The 22425-nt window shown below is 30.5% G+C and overlaps 1 protein-coding gene across 13 annotated transcripts in view; it reads right to left on the bottom strand.

Annotated features, from left to right (window-relative positions):
• Nucleotides 1–21930, bottom strand: part of LOC145291289 (CCR4-NOT transcription complex subunit 2-like) — a 124724-nt gene extending 102794 nt beyond the window's left edge. For 5 of the 13 annotated variants that reach the window (XM_080136943.1, XM_080136955.1, XM_080136951.1 and 2 more), the window contains exons 1-2: nucleotides 21810–21882; nucleotides 20150–20211 (exon numbers count right to left, since the gene is read on the bottom strand). The gene's annotated coding sequence lies outside the window, so the exon portion shown is untranslated. Of the gene's footprint in view, nucleotides 1–20149; nucleotides 20212–21444; nucleotides 21586–21809 lie in introns of those variants that run through there. The other 8 variants (XM_080136942.1, XM_080136949.1, XM_080136948.1 and 5 more) reach the window with 4 other exon arrangements.
• Nucleotides 21931–22425: the final 495 nt, after the last annotated feature.

Below are 22425 nucleotides of genomic sequence, written 5' to 3'. Positions count from 1 at the left end.
GGAGCAAGGACCAAGATTTAAAAAAAAACAAAACAAAAAAAAACGTGTTTTTTTTAAAAAGGTTTTAAACTTCGGACTTTACAGGTAAAATTCTACAAGAACAATGTTTTTTTTTGTTTTAAATTTGAATATATTATGTATTGACCTTTTCTCTTCAATTTGTGAGTAAATAATTATGTACTTATGGGGGTCTAAATTAATTATTATTAGACATTTACAAAATGGGAGGCGTGAATTATTCGACCCCCTGTCTTTCCAAGCTTATAACTCCTCGAAAAATGCAATTCAAGCCCTAATTTTTTTTTTTCAATTAAAGGAGCAAGGACCAAGGTTCCATTTAAAAAAAAAAAAAAAAAAAAAAGAAAAAACAAATAATGTGGTTAAAAAAAAAAGGTTTTAAACTTCAAACTTTACAGGTAAAATTTTAAAAGAACAGTCTTTTTTTTAAATTTGAATATATTATGTATTGACCTTTTCTCTTCAATTTGTGAGTAAATTAATTATTTACTTTCGGGTTACTAAATTAAGTATTTACTTTTTAATAGACACTTAAAAATTGGGATGAGGGGGGGGTTGTGAATTTAAAAAAAAAAAAAAAACGTTTGTCTAAAATATTATATTCGATTTATTGGAAAGAACATAAAATTTCACACTGACCCTGAAAATATCGTAAAAATAGAATCAATAGAAAAATTTTGATAGATTTTTAATTGAAAAATATTGAGTTCGGAAAATTCATTACTGTTTAAAAAAAAAAAAAAAAAAAATATTTCTATTACTTTTAAAACAACTGTAATAGTTTATTTTGGAAGTATAATCCATAAAGAAAATAAATAACCCACTTTTAACAGAGAAATTCCGAGATTTTTATATTGTATTCGCAGTTTCGTGTTAGGGGTGTCAAAAATTCCTACAAAAATTCTGATACACCTAGTGATGCCTATGTATAAAAAAAAAAAAAAAAAAAAGGCAATTTACTACAAACAATAAAAAAAGATGAAACCCTGTATGTGACTTTCAGAACAGGCAAGAAAATAAAACTATTTTTTTAAGTTTAGAGCAAGCTAGCTATTATAAAAAGAGTGAACACCCCCTGTGAAAATGATGCGGGTGAAAAAAAAAAAAAAAAAAAAAAAAAAAAAAAAAAAAAAGATTTGCCAGTGTTCACACTAATATTGATCTCTCTATATATAATAAAGTAGAAACACTTTTTCCTGTATAAGTTTTAACACGATAGAAAAGCCACAAGGCAATTCCTCTGCAAATCTTTACCACTCGCCGTTTTCAGCTAATACTGCAGCAGGCAGCAGGTTTCCCCACTAAAATATACACGTACTTCACAACGGTTTCAAACTCCTAGGCCTAATGTTCATAAGGAATATGAGCTGGAACAGATACATTGAGAGCATTGCCAAGGCTGCTGTGAAGAAGATGGGCTCTCTCTACCATGCTAGAAAGCTACTTACGCCTGAAAGTATCCTGTACCTCTGCAAAACCACCATTCGCCCATGTATGGAGTACTGTTGCCACATTTGGGCTGGTGCATCTGCAACTAGTCTCTCGCTCCTGGACAGGGTTTAAAAGAGAGTCGGTAACTTGACAGGTCCTAAACTGTCATCTAAGCTTCAACCTCTGTCTCATCGACATAATGTTTCATCCCTCTGCCTGTTCTACAAGTATCTTAATGGTGAATGCTCTGACGAACTACAAACCCTTGTACCTCTTTGTAAATATGCCGGTCAAACAGCAAAGTCCCACCCCTACACAGTAGAGATCCCTAGATGTAAGGAAGCCTTCTACTCCAATAATTTATTCTCCAGAACTGCTAGATTTTGAAACTCCCTTTAGAGTTCCTGCATTCCCAACAGTACTAACATGCAGAAGTTCAAGTGTAATGTGAACAGAACTCGCTGCTCAACTTCCTACATAGTATCCCTGCAACTTAGGTCCCCAATAGTAGCCCCCCCACCCACACACACACACACATCAAAGTGGCACTGTGCCTTGTTTGGGTTAAAACTTATCCACCTCACCTTATTCTCTCAAATACGTAATCCCTGATAGGTAGAAGCAAATATTTTCCCCTCTTTACATTTACTACTTCCACAGAACCCCAAATCAATGCCTTTTTTCATAATCTTACATAGCCACATGACACCAGTAAATTATTCAACTTCTTACATTTATTAATATTAATTATTTAATATTAAATAATATTATTTAATAATGATCAATATAATTAATTAATATTACGTTTGACTAAAAAATTGAAACAAAAAATTCCTTTGCATTCTTAGTTCAACAGAATGATGGAATAACCGAGAATCACAGTTAGAACTACACGTTAAGATATTAGACACTCGCTATTCAAATTAACAGTTTGTATGGAAAATTTCATTCATTATTTCACTTTCGATTATGTCTATCCAAAGAAAACATTCGGATACATGGTTTTATAAGTTTTCATTTTTTTTTTACTCCATTTTTTAATATAAAGACCATCACTTACATAACTCATCTAACTTACTTATCGTAAGCGAAGACATACGCTGCAACAAGCCGATTATTTATGCAATACTCAAGTTTCTCCTTACTGTTTGTGCCAGTCAGATCTATGGTGGGCTTCCGTAGCTAAAAGTTATTTTTTCCCCTCTTTCACTCGGCTTTATTAATTACCACGCTAGAACAGGGTTTTGTTTCACTTTTTAGCCTTCGTACACTGACCACTGCTTGTGCACAGATTGTTTTTTTTCAACACCGACTACTATTCTTTATTATTATTAACACTATTCTTCATATTATTGTTAGCAGTAATACTAACAAATCTAGAAAATTTTTTTCCTTAAAACGTAGTTACGCAGAAAATGCTATCTTTTCACACAAAGTCACTTTAAGTTTCTTTGCCCGTTTACTTTTAATCGTGCTGTGCACACGCCAAAGTTGATCACAGTATTTTTGGTTTCCACTCCCAACAAAAAGATATCCGAATGCATTTTTTGAATTACATAAACATAGACTTGCACTTGAATGTCATCTTTATATATCATGGTTCGTACTTTTCCTTTTTTTCAATTTAATTCAAGATGCGCACACAACATCAACCAGGCTTTATTGTTGTATAAAATAACACCTCAGTTTCTGAATTAAGGATTAGTTATTCATATTATTTGGAATCTTGGACTACTGTTCTCATTTTGAGTGTCATTTTCACGTTTTGGTCAATGTAACCTCCGACCTTCAGGTGTTTCTTATTGAACTCAGGAATTTGGATGGAATTTTAAACAGAACCCTCTATTTACTTTATGGGATAGCAGGCTCTCGTTCCATCAGCTATGACTGGATAGAGGTCCTAAGTAATTCGCAATTGTATTTTTTTCAGTCACCCACACTGAAAATCGAACCTTCAAGAGAAGATCATGTTTACAATTCTGTTTTGCTCCAAATTCTGAAGTTCAATAAGATACACCAGAAGGAGGCTGACGGTTACATCAACTGAAACGTTGTGAAACTGACACAGAAGATGAGAACAGTAGTCTGAAAATTCCAAATATGAATAACAAATAAAAAAGCTTAACCTGGAAGTTAAAAAAAAAATGTATCAATTCATACAACAGAAAAAAAAAATCTCATTATGGAAATAGAGTGGAGGATTTTTTCTGAATTCATACCAGATAGTGGTGGGGTTTGACTATTTGTTTTCTTCATTCTCCTAAACACCTGAAATGGTTTTGTATGGCACTTTTCACATAATAGAAGGAATTTATATTTATTTGTATTTTTATCTATTTGACTATTGTGGGTCCACAAAAAGTGTGCAGTGACCTGAAGGGTAAGTTAACTTTAAACTGGAAATTAAAGTCTAAGCAGGAGACAGTGACAACCTATTGATATTTGTTCCCACAATAAAGGAAGACGCAATAGAAACTGAGTTATGGGGAGTAGAAAGTGAACAGTGTGTTTATTTTTGGCAGTCTCATAACTCACTTCTCTTATTTTGTCCTTTAGTCCTCACATTATAGGAGCGATGTTTCTAACAAAGGGGGAAGAATTGCCGTTTTCTAAGTTAGAATATATCCATATAACACTTATTGGCTAGTTTTTAATCTTGAAACATTAGTTTTTTGTAAGCTCCTTACATCAAGTGGTGTCATGCTTTGTCTGAAATGATTGCTATAAAAAAAGTCATTTGATGAGTTAATTGCAATCTTAATGAGAACAATTATATTTTTAATTTCAAACATAACTCAATCCTCAAACCAATGTATTTTGTGTAATTAAAATACATAGGAAAAAAAGCTTTTAGAAACTGTCACTTGAAATTAAATTAAGGGCTCAGTTTGAAATTCCATTTCCAGAGTTCAAAGATAACCTTGAATATCGGATGTTACATTGGCTGAAATATTATGAAAATAACAACCAGGATGAGAATAACCCAAATAATCCAAGTTTGGAGTAAATTCCAAATTATCAAACATTTATTCCTAGATGCTAAAGAAAATAAAAATATCAACATCATTAATTTATACACATTTTTAAATGCATTAATATCAATATGTTAAAGACAAAAAATTATGAAAATATTAAAACTTCCAACAATATCAGGTGTACAGTTAGATCATAGCAGTTTGTTTTAATCAAGTAGAGTTTCTAATTTTTAATCTTAAAACTAATAAGTGGAATCGTATTTTTTAAATCAAGTACAGATACAAAAGTAATGGCGTAATCAGAATTCAAAATTACACAATCTCTTAACATTAAATGACCAAGCAAAGTACCTAAATGCTTTCAGTTACCACTGACTGTACAGTTAGTGTTGCAATAATGCATAAAACAGAAACCAATGTCTTTGGAGTAGCTTGAATAAATGAGGGAGGGGGTCCCAAAAGTACTTATGGTTAATGTGTTTGAAAAGAATACCTGGAAATTAAAAAACAAAATTCCAACCTATCTCAATAGAATAAATGTTTTTTTACAAATGTTTGCAACTTTTTGCCTTAAACAGATTTTTTTTTTTGAAATAGAGACAGCAGGAGTAGAGTATTTTTTTTTTTTTACAAAAGAATTCAGTATAGAAATAAGACACTAGTGTTATGGTAACAAAAACAGAAATTCTTTTTTTCTTTTAATAATCCTCCATTCTATAATAAAGACAAATTTGTATTTGTATATAAAGAAATGAAATGCATGTACTTCCATTATACAGAATTTAGTGTATAACAAGTCAGAAAACCTGTTATTTGAATGAATTTAGAAAAAACATCTTTCACTCTCTGGGTCAGCAGAAATAATTTATAGATGAAAAATTAAATTATTAATGTAATTAGCAGCCTGCCCGGCATTGCCTAGTTGTAAAATACGCATAAATATTATATTTTAATTCATACAGAAACTGAGACGTGTGCATGCAAGTATTATGCTTTTTATAAACAATTCACTTCTAAGTAAAAAAGTATTCGAGCTGAGATCAAAACCTAAAGACAATGGGTCAAGTATAATTAACCATTAGACCAGCTGGAAATGATCTTTAAAAAGTGTTTTCAAACCTATTTACTAATATAAGTAATCTGTCATGTGAACCATTCATGCATACGCATTTGTGGAACAGTTGAAAACAAAACTCTGATGACCCCCCCCACATACCTATTTTTCAAATTTTACCCCTAAGCAACTTTTTTCTGGATGAAAACTGATTAAAAAGTTTTCCACATGTCTGAATACCATATATACCAAATTTCAAGTCTGTAAGATAAAAAATTTGAGTATATAGGTTGAGAAGTGTCCTCACACACATTAGGTATATAGATGAATAAAAGTGCAAATACTGGCAAAGCATATCCCCACCTCTTCTGTGTTTCTGAATTTTTGAAATGAAAATTTATAATTAGTATTATTAAGAATACTGTTCTAATCTTAATTCCCAAGTTTGAAAAAAAAATTTCTGAAGTTTGACAAGATACACCCGAAGAAGGTTGGAGGTTACATCAGCCGAACATGAAAATAACATTAAGATGAAAACAGTAGTCCGAATAATTCAAACGTTTTTCCGTTTTTGTTTCTGGAAAGTTTCTCCTACAAAAAGATTGATGTGCCAAAGTTTACACTACAATGAAATTGTACTTACTATTGTGAATAACTCCCTTGCGCTTTACTAAATCATACCTTACGGAGAACAGTCTAACAACGCTGAACTGTTTAAGATGAAGGGACGTGAGGGATAGCATTTAAAAAGGAGAGCATGTAATTATTTGGAAAATTGCAGTAGAATATTTGACAAAAATAAACAAATTGAAGACATTCATTATAGGTCAAATCCTCATTTGAATTTAAAGATAACACAATGCAGCCTCACAATCCTTATCTTTCAAAAATTGATACAATTTTTTTTGTACACAAACTAATCTAAGCAAAAAGAGCATGTAGATACCGGATGATTTGCTCCTTTTAAAAATTGCAAAAGAAATGCATCAGTGAGGGAGGGGTATAAAAAAAAAAAAATAAAAAATAAAAATAAAAGAGTAGTTGAAATCCTTTTAGTCATTTATAGTGTGCCCTTTTACTACTTGGGGTATAATTAATCCACCTAGTTAGGAGAAACTGCTTACAACAATTAAGAAATGCACATCTGATAGCCTGTTCAAGATTAATATAAATCAGTAAACTGACAGCAATTACAGGATGTGGGTAAAGAAATGCAATCTTCGGTTAACCAGTCATATATTTGACATACTTTGCTTAAATTGCATTTGACACTCTTGTAATTTGTAATTGAGCCATTGACAACCACTCAGTTCTTCCACCCTTTTTTTCATGAAAACAAAAAATTGATCAAAAGTAGTCCATTTGTTTCATACTAGAATTAGTGGCTATAATATTTTAAGGTTAAAGTTTGGAACAGGACCGACTCTGCTTTAATATCAGTAAACCATTGTTACATTTCTCCAATTACAAGACTAAACGAACAACGCATGATATGTAAAATTCGAATCCACATTCATTCATTTTGTTCTGGTTCATTTGAAGTTCTTACCGATTTTTGTTTTATATGTGTTCCGATTTGTGCAAATTATTCCATTGTTAATTAAGCACATCTCTTGTGCACCCCATCACAGAGTTTAATCATAAAAGTGAACCTTTCTTGAACACTCACTCATAAAACAGAACTGTATCATTGGAATGTTGATGGTTAGTGAAAAATATATCTTCAAATTACCGAGAAAAAAAGAGTAAATAGCAACATTGAAGAGATCAAAAAAATTCAAAATTTTTTTATATATTTCTGAATTTTGGAAATGAGGATTGATAACCTGTATGATTTAGGTTATTTGAATTTTGAAACGTTATTGTCACAATATTTTGTCAGATATAACCTCCAACCTTCTTCAGGTGTATCTTGTTCAACATTAGTAATTTTCTGTTGAACTTGGGAATCTGCACAAAATTTTGAACAGAACCCTTTATTTAAGTAGCAATACACACGAACGAGAAAATGTTTTGGATAATTACAGATTTCAAGAGGATTCTGCTAAAATCGTCATATTTTAAAAACCAAAGCATTTTAAGTCCTCAAAATACCACCATTTTGTTCGAAAATTAATATACTTTAAAATAAATTAATAAACAATAATAATGTATATTATATATTTTGAGTTTTAAGCAAATAAAGTGCTAAAAATGTTATCATAAAACGGCATTTTCGGTAAGATTTTGTAGTGATCCCCCCCCTCCCTGATTTGTAAACGGTCGTACCATGTTTCTCTTAAGAATTTCACCATGAAATTTGGAAATTAACTAGAAGAGATATTACTTTTAATAGATTCAGTTGTCTAAAATTCTTTTGACAGCTCATTTTTTCGCTGTGTTAAAAAAAAGACTTCAACATGACGAGTTTGGAAAATTTTGAAAAAAAATTTCTTCGGACACCCACTTGTTAAATAAATCAATCTTTTAATTACATTTATCCGTTAAAAATAAAAATGTAACTGGCTTTATCTTATGGTACCGAGCAATTTAAAATCATGTTACTTGGAAAAAATCGTTCTATTTTTAAAAAGTATCTAAAAATGATCTGTAGAAGCAGCAGCTACTATTGCTGATATTAATTAGTTTACTGTAAACAAACTTTTTCTTGTTTTAATTTTTATTCCAGAATGAATTAAAAGTAAAAAAAACTGAAAATATGAATGTAAAAAAAAAAAACAACAAAATTTTCTTACATATTTAGTTGGAACTCATTAGCTTAACTAGATCTATTCAGTTATCAGAATATATAATTTTAAAGCAATCCGGCGTTATTTTTGGTCAAATTTAAAAAATAGTTGATAAACAAATATGTAACGTGTGCACTTTTCTCCATTACATTACATGAATTAAACGGTGTTTTGTTAAAAAAAAAAAAAAAAAAATTGTGAAATATGATTTTTTTTTGCTTCATGTGTGCGAGCAGTACCTCCCCTCCCAATATTTTTTCATCTTTTTTTTTTTTACAATTCTTTCCAGCAGATTATAATCGAATCTATCCAATATATATATATATATATATATATATATATATATATATACACACACACACAAAATCAATATTTAAATATTTGTAGGAGGTGCTCAGTTTCTAGTTAAGTTCCTATTTACTTACCTCCCAACAAGGACAGTTAGACACAAGGTCAGTTTTTAATGCGAGGAAAATCCAGCTTCCCAAAAAGGGTCAACATAAAAACATAAAAATTGTCTCAGTCATGAAGGATTTCTCCTTCACTGACAGAGGACCAAAAAGGCAAAGTGTAGCATCAGAATATTACACCGAGATCACAGTGTAATATTCCAGGTAAAAAAAAAAAAAAAGTCCAGGTAGAGAAATAAAAAAAGTCTTAAACTGGAAAGTTTAACGAAATAATGTGTCATTCGGACAAGAAATGTAATTGAAAATAAAAACCAAATTTATCAAAAATTTATGAACGATTTGTTAGCTTTAGCAAAAAATGTTTTTTCATATTTAAATAAGTGGGCAAAACCACTCAAGTTTTCCAAACATCACATTTTCTGTTAGTGACGTCACTGGTTTGAAATGAAATTTATTTTGACTATTTGTTGACATTTCACATCCCTTAAGAATTACGACAAACAAAAATAAATTTCATATTTAAAAGTAATTTTATGTCCAAAATCTAAGGCATAGCATTTTCAAAGGCCAATAATTATGATCCACTAAGCATAAATATGGGGGTCAAACGCCTAAAATAATTAAAAAAAAAAAAACTCCCTTAATCCTACCTCGAACCCTAGATTAAAACAACTCTTAAAAAAAAAAAAAAAAAAAAAAAAAACGTTTGGAGGTGTAAAAGAAAAAAAAGCTTTAGTATAAAGGTAGGCTTGAACCCCGAACATTTGACGCAGAAGTGGAAAGGAGATTGAAAAAAAAAAAAAACCCTGCGACCTAACCATCTTGACCACGGGAACAGATGAATTCATAAATGTGTTAAGTTGATGTTTATAAACCGAAATTAGCAGGTGCGACAACGTCAAGTTGCAGAAGCAAGTTTCTGTTTTCCCCGCTATGCGGCGATCAAGCAATAAAAAAAAAAAAAACTAACGTAAGGCAAACGAACGATGAAAACAGAAAAGGAACATGTGAAAAATGGCTTAAATAAGCCTGTTTTGATATTAAAATTTAAAAAAAATCGGTGAGTACCCGGGTGTTTTTGGGTGTCGCGAAGTAAAAAAAAAAAAAAAGCAGAAAAACGAACGTTACGTGAAAAATGGCTTAAATAACACTGGTTCAATATTTAAATTTTAAAAAAAAAATCGCAAAAAAAAAAAAAAAAAATCTCACACCACGATTCGAACACAAAACGTTTAGATAATGAACCAAGGCCTTAACCAACTGAGCTAATGCAACATACATGAAATTTGTTCGGTTTTTCAACTATTTAAAGTGAATCAGGACACGTCATCTGACGTATGCGTAGAATCGGTCATTGTCATGAAAGGACCGTTTTTGTTGACACCCCCCCCCCCCCTGTCGAAAATTGTTGATTTTGGGATGAACGTTTTTGGCCAATTTTTCCATATTTTTCAAGCAAAGGATGGAGCTTCGATGTGATACCGAGTTTGTGAATTTTCGTCGTGTCTGTCGAAAGTTTTTAGCAGACATCCAAACATACATACATTTTCGCTTTTATATATATATAGATTAAATTTATGTGAAACTAACCCTTACTCTAAATTCTAAAATTGTTTTTGTTTTGTTTCTGTGAAGTCTTCAGGTCTTTTGTTTCTATCAAGTTTTCACACATAATTTTCCTTAGCTCTATCATTAACCCAAAGTCAGAGTGGCAACTTCCCCACCCTCTCATAATTGCACAAAGACCCTCTTAAGACTACACATAATTGTCTTTAAAAAAAAAAAAAAAAAAAAAAAAAAGGCACACAGGATTTATCTTCGATAGAAAAAAAAAATGGTTAACTGCCCTAAAACGCTAAAAGGGCTCAAAAATGGGGAATCATTTTACATTAAATTCTAAAATAATACTTGTTTATCTTTCATTAAAGATTTTTAAGGTATTCACACGTAATTGCCTACAAAGGTAAAATCGCATATTTTGGAGAGGTGGTCAGCGAAAGGTATTAATCTACAATAATACCAAAGAAATATTGCAATATATTCATTTTTAAACAGTCTTAGATTTCGATTTCAGTTATTTGTACATATAATATTGTACATATAATTCAGCTTAGAGTTCTTTAACTGCTTTTCTTTTAATGAATACATGGCATTTTTAAGGAATTACAGCATATTTATCTGCATTTACTGCAGATTATTTGGAAACCATTATTTTTTTTTTTGAGATTTTCAGTAGTATATTTTAATTTCTAGCACAAAAATACACTTATATGGCAAATTTCATTGTGTAATCTTGTTTTAACAAAGATATGACATTTTTACTGAAAAAGTAGTGTAAAAAATGTGACAAAACGCATATGATCTTAAAGAGGGAAAAATATCCAAACGTGTGAGGCACAAAAATAGTCATAACTGCCTTAATTTTAATTGGATTTAAAAAATTTAAAAATATTCTTTCTTAGCTCATCAAACTCTTTCTATACATACCAATATTGAAATATTTTAAGCTATTTCAATTTTTTCCTGTGTATTGCTAGTTTAAGCTATGAGGGTAGTATGCTCTCATTCCATCAGCCATAACATTAGAAGTTTCAAGTAATTCACAACTGTACTCCTAGTAATGTCCACACTGAAGAGTGAATCTTCAACTCCTAGATGAAGAGTCACTAAGAACAAAATCTACCTAGTACTTTACGTTCAAGAGAAAGAGTGCTGAGTTCAAGATTGGAGGTTACATAAGCTGAAAAATGAACATCACTCTCGGTGAGAACAGTAATCCAAATAACGCTAAAAGTTTTGTTTTTGGAAATGTATTTTCCAATGATTTGATGCAATACTAAATAAAAAACTTTAGGCACCTCAACATCAACTATGGTGCTGGTTCATAAAGAACATATACACAGGTAAACACAAGTGCTTTTTAATTTGAATGGACACTGCTGTTAGATTCTAGATTAGAACCTGATTTATATTTGGGCAGTTTGAAGTTTATCAAAATAATTTTGTGAGATTAGTATTTATAAATAGGTCTTTAAGTTTTGTTTGAACTTACTCCAAATCATTTTTTACCCTCGACAGACTGTCAAAAAGAGCCCAGAATGACAACAGGTTAAAATGGTGGCCAAATCTAGTGTTGTAAATACTGTTAAATTAACTTTTTTACCTAAATTCTGGTAATCCTCCCATCCAGCTTGCTGAAAAGGGCCCAGAATGTTCCAAGGTGACATTAAATGGGTTCTAAAATCATATTCTATTACATTATGATGTTATAAAAAGCATAATAGGTAGACAGGCAGTCACAACAAACCATATTTTAAAACAGATTTCCGAAATACTCATAAATTTCCAAGCAATACAAGTAAAATACTTCCTTTACAAACTTTTCAAATTCTAAAATTCAATTCGATACATTTTCAGTTCTAGTCGAGATATCAAGACACTTTTTTTCTTTTTATCTAATTTCCATAAATATCAAACTTGTATGATTTTTCATGAAATTATCATCTTAGACAACTAGGCATTGCTTTGGAAAATTGACCCTTCCTCAAAAAAATCCTGTTCCTGTTATCATTTTAATGCAAAGATTTTACTTTTTATGAATATCATGATTAAAGCAAAACGTTTTTTCCTGTTTAATGATGAAGACTCCACGATATTACTGTAAAATCCCAATTGAAAAATAATGAAAACTAATTTATAAATTGAATTTATATTTATTTTCTAATATTAAAATTTCAAATATGATATCAATACATAATTTGGGACACTGAAAATATGTTATAACCGTCCTCTCTATATCTTTCTCAATATGTAATATCTACTTGTCAAAACAGGAAATTTAAATGTACATGGCAATGGACACAAAAAAAAAAAATCAGCTATGAAGGAAGCATGCGTTTCTATTGTAAATCATTTATGTTAAGCGAAATCAATGTTAATTTTTAATATTCGATCTTGAAAGATATGAGAAATTTGTACAGCATTTGATAATCTAATAAATAAATAAAAATTTATTTATATGTAATTCCTAATGACTCCCTATTACTGAGGCTGAAGGTGACCAAACTAGAATCAGCTCTGCATTGTTATCACTTATGGTTGTATGGACATGTTAAACAAATCTCTGGTTGAATAAACAGATGTACACACATCTCAGTTAAGTAAGCAAGTAAAAAAAAAAAAAAAAAAGCAAGCCAAGAAAGACTTGAAATGACTTAATCGAACGTCACCTCAAGCAATGGCACATGGAAACCAACAAATAGGTTTTTGGAGAAAGTCACTTTGTGCCACTATGGCCAACATGCAACCAATATGGGTTATGGAAAAGATAAATAAAGTGTATACATGTTAAAAGTGAAAAGAATGTTATATTTGTTGTTCAACAGGGAAAATGAAAGAAAGGTTAAATAAAATTGGTTGTTAGTAGTTTTATAAATAAAATGCAAAGTACAAAAACCATTTGAAAAGAAAGCATATTTATTTATAAAATTCCTAATAGTATGCATACATGTTAAGAAAAAAAAACAAACTTTCTTCCAAGGTTGAATGGGAGATAAAATGAAATGATAAAATGTTCCAACTCCAGAAACATTTGTTAATATTGCTGAAAATAAAATGAATAGCTTTGCCTTTCTGTAACATAGTGTTTTTTTTTTAGTGTTATTTAATCGTGATTATATTTGTACCTAGCATGTTTGCAATATAAAAAAAATTTAAAAAATGGTGATAGGAAAAGCAACTTGACAGAAAGTAAGCAGTCCTAATTTATTCAAACTAAATTATAGTTCTTTCAATATTAAATCTATAAAAAAAAAGAAAAAAAAAAAAAGATCAATATGATATTTTTACATTAGTTTTTAAAAATAATATGATTTGATGTCACACAAATAAAAATCTTACTGGCCACCTCCCCACCCAAATTGCAACCTATAAATTTGGTTCCTACTACCCCCTTACGTTTCAGTATGAATATGCCTTTTTTTGGGGGGATGAATAAAAACTTATTTTTAAAGAAATGTATTTTGAAATTAATACATTATAGCTAACTTTCAGCAGAGTCATCTGTAATGGAAGCACTATTTTCCATGGCTAAAGTATATTGCAGTTATCTTAATAAATGTTTGTTTTTAAACAGAATTTTGAAAATAAATCTAACATGAAATTTTTCAAAATATTTCAAATGGAAATCCATAGTGTGATTCGTGTTAATTTAGTGAAAGCTCTTTTCTAGTGCAAAACAATATGTGGCATGTGGTTAATGATCCCCACCCCCAAGTAACATGGCACAACCTGATAGACAGCAAGTTCTCCAACCTCTTCTGAATCCCAATAAAAAAAATACCATATGCAGGTTTGGCATGCTACATTCATTATCAATTGATGGATGACTCAAGGCTATCAAGCAAGTGTGTATATGTGTGTGTGGGTGGTTTATATATTAGATGAAAAACTAAGAGCTACAGGAAAGCAAGAAAACTAATAGCGAGAGAGAGGAATGCTGATTAAGGACCGAATGCAAAGAGGGGAAAATTAGCCACATACTTATTCTTTGAAGTGTACAAAAGAGAAGAAACTGAATACTAATTAGCATTGCTAGCTTTGTTATATAAAAGTAAACTTTTTACCTCATCACATTCAAGTTAAATTATTTTTTGTAAATAAAATTTTTTTTTAATGTTTCATTTAGTAATTTATGCTATTGAATTTTTAATTTCAATACTTTAAAAAGATGCATAACTTACGAAACACACAAGACCTGGTCACATAATTTTATTAATATAGAGATTTAGGTGATTGTACAGTATAGCTAAGAAAAAAGAAAGATAACTGTTCACAAACACAACAAAATTTAGTTTTCTATTTAACTAGAATTTTCATGTGTTTATTGTTTGTAAGAATTCTTATCTATGCATTTGTTATCACTTTTACTTAACCAAGCCAACAGGGTTGGTTACAGCTGGCAATTTTGCAGGAACTTAGTCATGAATTTCATTCTTGAAAGATAGTCAAATTCTGTTTTGACAGTAGTCAGTGAAACCGTAAGCCTAAGTTTGAGGGTGGTTACCAATCAGATTAGGGTAAGCTTTTTTTCTTTAATTATTTTTTAAGCCTGAAATTCATTATCAAATACACCTAAAATTGTGGCCATGACAGAAAGCAAGCAGGTTTGACCAAGTAAAAATAACACTAACAAAAAGTATATATAATAAATCTCACAATCAAGAAACACACGTAAAAATCATAGTTAAGTAGAAAAATACATTTTCTAGAGTCTGGTAACAGTTTTTTTTTTTTTTTTCCACCGTTTTCTTGTAAATTATGCTACACGATTGTCAAACTTTAGAACCAGTAATAACTGATAAATCTTTAGCTTAGAATATAAAATATATTGAATTTCAAATAAAATTCTTGTGCAAGCATTTTATGGCTTCATCTAGTTTTATAAAAGGGGGAAAATAAAGTATTGCTAAAAGCATTTAGCATTTCATAACACCATGCATTCGTAATAAGTGGACAAATCTATTTGCCTTCCCAATAAGGTCAATTTTTAAACAAGGTTGCAGAATCACAATTTCAAAAATTCTGACTGACAGGCTAATGATTTTTAACTTCCAGTATTCAGACTATCTTGATTCTTACAAAATTAGAAAATACAACCAATTTCAAACATTTTTACGAGTCTGACACTGATCAAAACCTCTGACTCAGACACACTGTTTTTAATATGATAAGATTTTAAACATGCACCACAGTGTTGTTTGTAAATAAGTCCAACTATAAGGTCCTATAAAATTTATATAAAAAAAGGGGGATAACTAAATTTTCTGTTTCGTTTGAGCAAAAGAATAGCCGTAAACAATTCCTGATCATACTGCCAAGAGGCCAAATTAATTAAATTTGTCTCAATATGGTCATTTAGATATGCTCAGAAGCAGATTATCTTCTTCCTAGACTCATTAATCTGTCACTAGCGGGACCTGTGAAAATTCAACAGGGGACTCATTCATATGTAATATATTGACGTTGGCATTCTGAAGATCTCCAGCGTAAATGAAGATGATCTGATATTGTAGCTATTTTGTTAAAACTGCAACAGTATTTATCTAAGATAGCATGAACGCCTGGTAAAGCCCGGTCGTAAAGTATGCCTAAATATATTTTAATTCTTGCAGATTTTGTATATATTTTTTAGAGTTTATGTTCTATCGATTTTTATAAAGTTGCAATTTCAAAAATAAAAAATATAGGAGTTGGGTTCATCAGTTCGAATTGAAACCGAACTAAAAACTTGTGTATATCTTTAGTTCCTTCAGCTATAATCGTGACCAAAACTTATAAATAATTTTATCAAGAATTTTTCATAAGAAAATAGATTACTAAGGTGCCATCAGCTAAAATCAAAACCAAGACTTATGAAGAATTCTTGATAAAATTATTTTTTAAAAATAGATTATGAGAGTGTCATAAGCTATAATCAAACCCGAAAATTATGAATTCTTGATAAAATTATTTATTACAAGAAATGGAAGTACATAACAATTAAATGACTCGGATGTAAGCGTGACACAGAAAATAACACACGCTATCATTAATTATATAGTCTATGTTGGAACATCTCATTTTGAAAATGTTGTTTTTGTCATGGCATTTGGAAAATGGAAATCTGGTGATTTGATATCTTTTACTTTACCATGTCACTTTTTATAATTTTCTTTTTTTAGTAAGCTTTCTAAAGATTTATAGTGATTGATGTGTAGGTGTTTCTGAAAACAGTCTCATTAAATGGTTAAACCCAGACTGATTTCTTTTAAATATAACAGCACTACATGGTTTTGTTTTGGTGCAACTGTAGAGGTCTTTGTTTAAGACTTGGTTAACTGATTTAGCAAAGTTTTCTCATCAACTTTCTTTGAAAAAAAAAAAAAAAAAAAAAAAAAAATGTATTCTTCTGATAAGTATCCACAGTTCAGAGTTGTACATGAAAATGCTTAAAATTACTCACTACCTGCGTTTTTCATGCATGTTCCCCTCAACATGAGATTTGGGTTAGTCTACCTGTGTTTATGGTAAGTCTCAAGTCACCACAATTGTGGAGATTTACTGAATGTTGTAAATAGTTTCCCTTCTTCACTGACATGCTTGATGTTGAAGATTGATTGTATATTAGAAGAGTCAGACTTCTGAATAATGCTGACAAAGATTCTACATCATTATTTTCTGGTTTGTATGAAGTCATCATTGGTTGCAGTTTTGTTAGCCCACAGATAACCGACAATGAGAACAATAAGGTTCAGCAGTTTCATGCAAAGGCGAGGCAGGTTTGGCCCAAAGGAATGGCAAAAAAGCAATGTTATCATTTTCACTCCATGGATTTGTAGGTCATGTAGTCATCCTAAGCAAGACCATATTTTCTTTTTTTTTTAATGTTTTGCCCTAGCATCGATCCAAAGTATTTACATTTTTCTCCATGCAAGGTATAATTAACCAGAAAAATTTTGTTCACATGGACAACTTAGTCAAAGATCCTGATGATGCAAGCATACAGACTGAAAGTTATTTATTTTTCTCCCACAACAGGCTAATATGACACAAGGATTGGAAAGCGAGATTGAAGTGCCAGCACCCTAGAGGAAGAGCACTGGCCTGCAAACAAACAAAACAAAAAAAAAAAAAAAAAGGCAAATGCTTGGGCAGCCCTGTTAATATTCCCTGGTAGGGGCGCCTCAGGCAATCAATAATAAACTAACCTTTTCTCAAGGGGAGAAGGTGAGGCTAGGAAGGTAGACCTTCTAGAACTACACAGGACCAGCAACTTACCACAGTCAAAAGGGAACAAACTATTTCAACAATGGCCTATACTCTTGACTTTGGAGTTGTGGGAAAATCTGAAAGGTGTCTAATACTTGCTAAGGAACAAATTTTTGGAAGTTTAGAGTATTTTCTCTTGCTTTTATATATATATATATTACTTGGGGGGGGGTCACCACTTATAAGAGCCCGGAGATCATTCTTGGAGAAGAGTTAATGAGTTAGGTAGACGGAGAGACAGTGATGATCAGTATTGAGCTGTCCACAAGAAAATGTAAATTAGATTTGAAGCCAACCATGTTATAGTCAGTTGGAAAGTAGCCCCACGGTATTGTTTCACAGAGACATTTTTAAGAAAGAAACTTTGCTCATGGAATTTTCATTTAGTTTTGGCCATATATAGAAAGGGATGGAAATTGTTGATAGTTGTAGCTAGAGTATGTTTTACATGGGAGAGAGTTCATAGATTGGAGTTCAGTTGAGCATTTACCGTGAAAATAACATAGGGCCATATTTTGAATAATTGAAGATTTGTGTGTTAATAAAATAAAAAATTAAGATAAAAAATTTGTTTCAAAGTTCCTATTTTGTGTTAAAACAATATCATTCTTTTACTTCTAGTTTAGCAACTATGTTGAATAAAATAGTTTTTGTTGTTGTTTATATAACTATTTTTAATAATTCATTTAAATTTGGTTTAAAACATGGTCATGTATTTGGTGCATTGTTTTAAGATTAGATTTAAAATAACTTTTTCTTTCGAATTCAGTAAAAAAAAAAAAAAAAAAAAAAAAAAAAGCGGAGAAATTGAGTGATCATTACGATATAAAAAAAAACAAACAAACAAAAAGAAAAACATTTCAACTTAAAATACCGATTTCAGGATTTCAAGAACATGTTTTAACACTAGATGTGTGGACGTCACAATGAAATTGTATGACAATGTGCTTGCAAACGAAAAAGAAAGGTGGGATTTTCAACGGATTAATTGGTGCTTATATATAAATCAATCCCCATGTTACATCAGGGGAAGGGAGACCACACAAAATTCAGACCTGCTTCCTGAAACAGGAAAAAACAAATAAACAAAAACTATTTATTTACATTGCATTTTTACTGTTATATTTACATTCTGAACTGTATAAATTGTTTTCTAGTATTATTAAACAAAACAAAAAAAGTGTTCAGTCACGTAGACAGGTTATTTGTTGTATTTTTTTCTGTGGTACTTACGGACCGTGCTGAAATAAAATATTTAGAAGTCTAGAGGGATCCTTTTGTAACTATTCTGTACTTTCACTTAATTCAATAAATACAAAAGATTGCGTAAAAATTGAATTTAATGCGAAAATCCTATCTAAAAAATATCACGATCCGTATTCAGCAAAAGTACCCCCCCCTTTTTTAAAATAAAAAAATAAACATTATATATATATATATATATATATATATATATATAATCAAAGTGTTTGTTTCGTTTTGCTTTTCGGTTCAGGAACCCGAATTTAATTTTGTGTAGTCACCTTTCGACTGCGGTTACCGGATTTTACCGAGCCAAAGTAGGCATGGGGACTGATCTATGTGAGCACCCATTAACCAAACATGCTTTAAAATGCAAGAAAAAAAAAATTAAAGAAAAAAAATGAATTAAAACTAAATTGAATTCGTGAAAACGTACAAAAGATGAGGATTAATTATTTAAATTTGGTCCATAAAACATGAGTAAACACTAAAAAAAATTTTTTTTAAATGGTATTACTAACAAAAAAAAAAAAAAGAAAGTAAATTGGAGTCTTACAGAAAAGTTTCAGTTGAGCGAAGATATTTTCTTTTTTGAAAAAAAAAAAAAAAAAAAAAAAAAAAAGTAAAAATAAAAAGCAAATTGACAAACAAACAAAAAAGTTGACAGAAGAGTTCCAATAATGAAGGGCGCTCATAAAGTGGGGGATCACTTTACGCAAGCTTAAAATTTGTTTATAAAATATTAAAAACACTAGAAAGACCAAGAAATCATATGGAAGCCATTTAGGGTCTCAAAATGTTAATAAAAAGCAAAAACCGGGCAAATTTATTTATTTCCTTTGCACGCTAGTTTCATCTAAGCGAATATTGCCATCGAACGTTTTTGTCCATTTTCATGGACTGATCCCCGACTTTTAAAATGGTGCCCCTTATATGTAGAAATCTTAACTTATTTAGTCACTTATTTTTTTAACAAAAGAGAGAAAAATAAGTATTCGTTCGACGGATAGATTAAAATGAAATACATTTTATATACAAAATGTACTTTTATAGCATTTTTATTTTTATTAGATGACTAAAATAATAAAATTAAATAAAAATATAAATTTTAAAATAAAGAGGGGGTACATTTTAAAAACACTGAAAATATTAACGAAGTTGATATTGTGTCTATTATGATGTTGATAGTTTTACTGCCAAGAAAACATAGAAACAAGCCAAGGTATATTTCAAATAATTACATTGACAGTTTTAGCTTAAAAAATATGTATCTAATTTAAGATCAATAATTTTTGTTGAAAGTTATTTATATTTAGTAGGTAGAAAAAAAAAAAAGCATTAAGCAATAAAAGCGATTATTTTATTTTTATTTTTTTTTTTCTTAAGAGAATTTTGCAATTTCAAAACAAGGGGAAACGGATTTCTAGAATTCGGGGGAAGGCAAAAAGAAAAACTTACAATATAAGTTATAACCTTACTTACGTTTGTTCAAAACTATTTAGTTGTTGGAATATTTATCAAATCAACCGATTTCGTGATAGTTTCTGAAAGGACATAGTTGGTTCAATGTATTTCGTTAAAATTAAAGAAAGCATTAAAATTTAGAATTCGACATTTTAAATTTAGAAGTTAAAAAAACAAACAAAAATAAATAAAAATCTTATTTACGTAGATAACTTAGGAAACACTTATACTTTCGTTCGCTTTTTAAATTAATGACAAACTTAGCAATGTATTCGAATAACAGGATTTCACATTAGTGCTCACAATATTAGAGGAGAGCTTAGAAAATGTTATAAAAACATACTTCTGGGAAATTACACAAACGTTTGTGTTTTATTACACAAAAAGGATTCGTCAATATATATAATTATTATATGATATATGCATACAATAATAAACCCCTAAAAAGGAGTGGCGTTAATTATGCATTGTTATAAAACCATATCTAAAACCGTATCGAGTCTTTTGTGTATGCAGGATTGCAGGATCTACTGTCTCGGTTCGGCTCTGTTCAGATTTCATTCTCGTGCTATACATGGTACTTGTGTAGAATACGGAAATCGCTTATCTTAGATAGGACTTTCCAAGAAATTAAATTTTTTACAGTAATTGTTAAGTGAAAGTGCCGAACAGTTACAAAAGGCTCCCCCCTTCCCATGTCAAAAATGAATTATAAATAACATCGTTATTATTTCAGCACAGTTCGTATTTTGCATAAGTATCTTTATATACATGCACACACATATCTGGTAGAATGCCCCATCCCCAGCAAAGACCAAGTGATAAGAATAACGTTTTTTTTTTTTCAGTATTTGCTGCAGTAGTACTCAACATAAGAGTAGAACTCTCATCAATTCAATCTGATTATGACCATGTTTTTTTAATCATTTTAAAAACGAAATCAGAAAGTAGCTATTGGTCACTTGAGCAACTTTTTTTAAACTTTAAAACGATTTGTGTGTGTGAGGGTGTCGAATGCGAATAGTAAATGTTTATAAAAAATGGATAAGATTAACTATGTATATATATATATATATTATATATAGATATTTTTTTTAATGTTATAATGTGATGAAGGCGAAAGAGTATGTCCACAGATGAAATAAACAAGAGTTCGAAAAGAACAAGGAGACAGAAAGAGAAAAAGAAACAGAGAGACAGACGAAAACAGTGTGAAAGAGAGAAAGTAAATAGAAGCTGGAAATCAATTGCTTTTTCAGAATATTAGTCACGAGGTAACCAATATTGGCAAATAATTAAAGAGACGCACTAACCAGGTCCGTTGAGTTAAACGTTTAAAAATCCTTGTAAAAAAAGTAGCCGCTTTTATTATTTATATATGTGTAAGATATGTAGGTCCTCTTTTATCTACTCGTCATTTCTTACTCATCCGATATTCAGCTGTGGGACAAAATGGCTGCCGCACAGTTTTCGCCTTGACCTTCTGGGGTGACAAGCTGCTGAATCATGGAGCGACCCCATCTTGCAAGGCAATTTTATACATCTTCCTTAGGTCGATGCGAGAAAATAGTAGTGTATTTTAATAGCAAAAAGACTGCACTACAGATCTATAGTATTATAAGATTTCACAAATATCTGTAGAATAAATAATTAAAAGAAGTTTCAACGACGCACTTACCATGAACTTGGATTTCTGAAGGCGAGAGAACTCTCCTGTGTTTTGAAAACAACAAACTTACGAGCAGTCATACTGCATTTCCTACTGCATAGCTACTGCAATCCTACTGCATATCTACTGCCTTCCTACTGCCTCGATCGAATTCGAAGATCTTCATATATCACTAGAACAGACCATTTCCAAAACTTATTAGTAGATCTTTCATCTATCATTCAAATACAGTAATCTTTACATGATAAAATAAAATAAAAAATAATAATTCGATTATGATATCGTTTTGAATTTTTGCGTTTGTTATATTTATATCAGTTGATTTTATTTTCATATAAATTTAAAATACAAATAACAAAGGTAGAATTATTTTCCAAGTTATCTATGTAAATTTACGAATTTTTTTTTATTGATAAAAGTTTAATGAGTTTTCAGTCAATACATATATTTGGTAAAACTATATTTTTCTGCGATTTCAAAATATAATTTGCCTATGAGAGGAGTAGCTGCAATAAGAAGGACGAATTGTGGAGGAGACGGTGTCAAGTATTTATCAGCAAAGTGAACCTCTCAAATTTAAGAAAAAATTGACAGCAATCCCACGACATTCGCATGCTTTCTTAAA

The sequence above is a fragment of the Euprymna scolopes genome, chromosome 12, assembly GCF_053919585.1.
Source record: "Euprymna scolopes isolate OS-2025 chromosome 12, ASM5391958v1, whole genome shotgun sequence".
NCBI classification, from domain to species: Eukaryota; Metazoa; Mollusca; class Cephalopoda; order Sepiida; family Sepiolidae; genus Euprymna; species Euprymna scolopes.
This window is presented reverse-complemented; position numbering and strand designations above follow the sequence as displayed.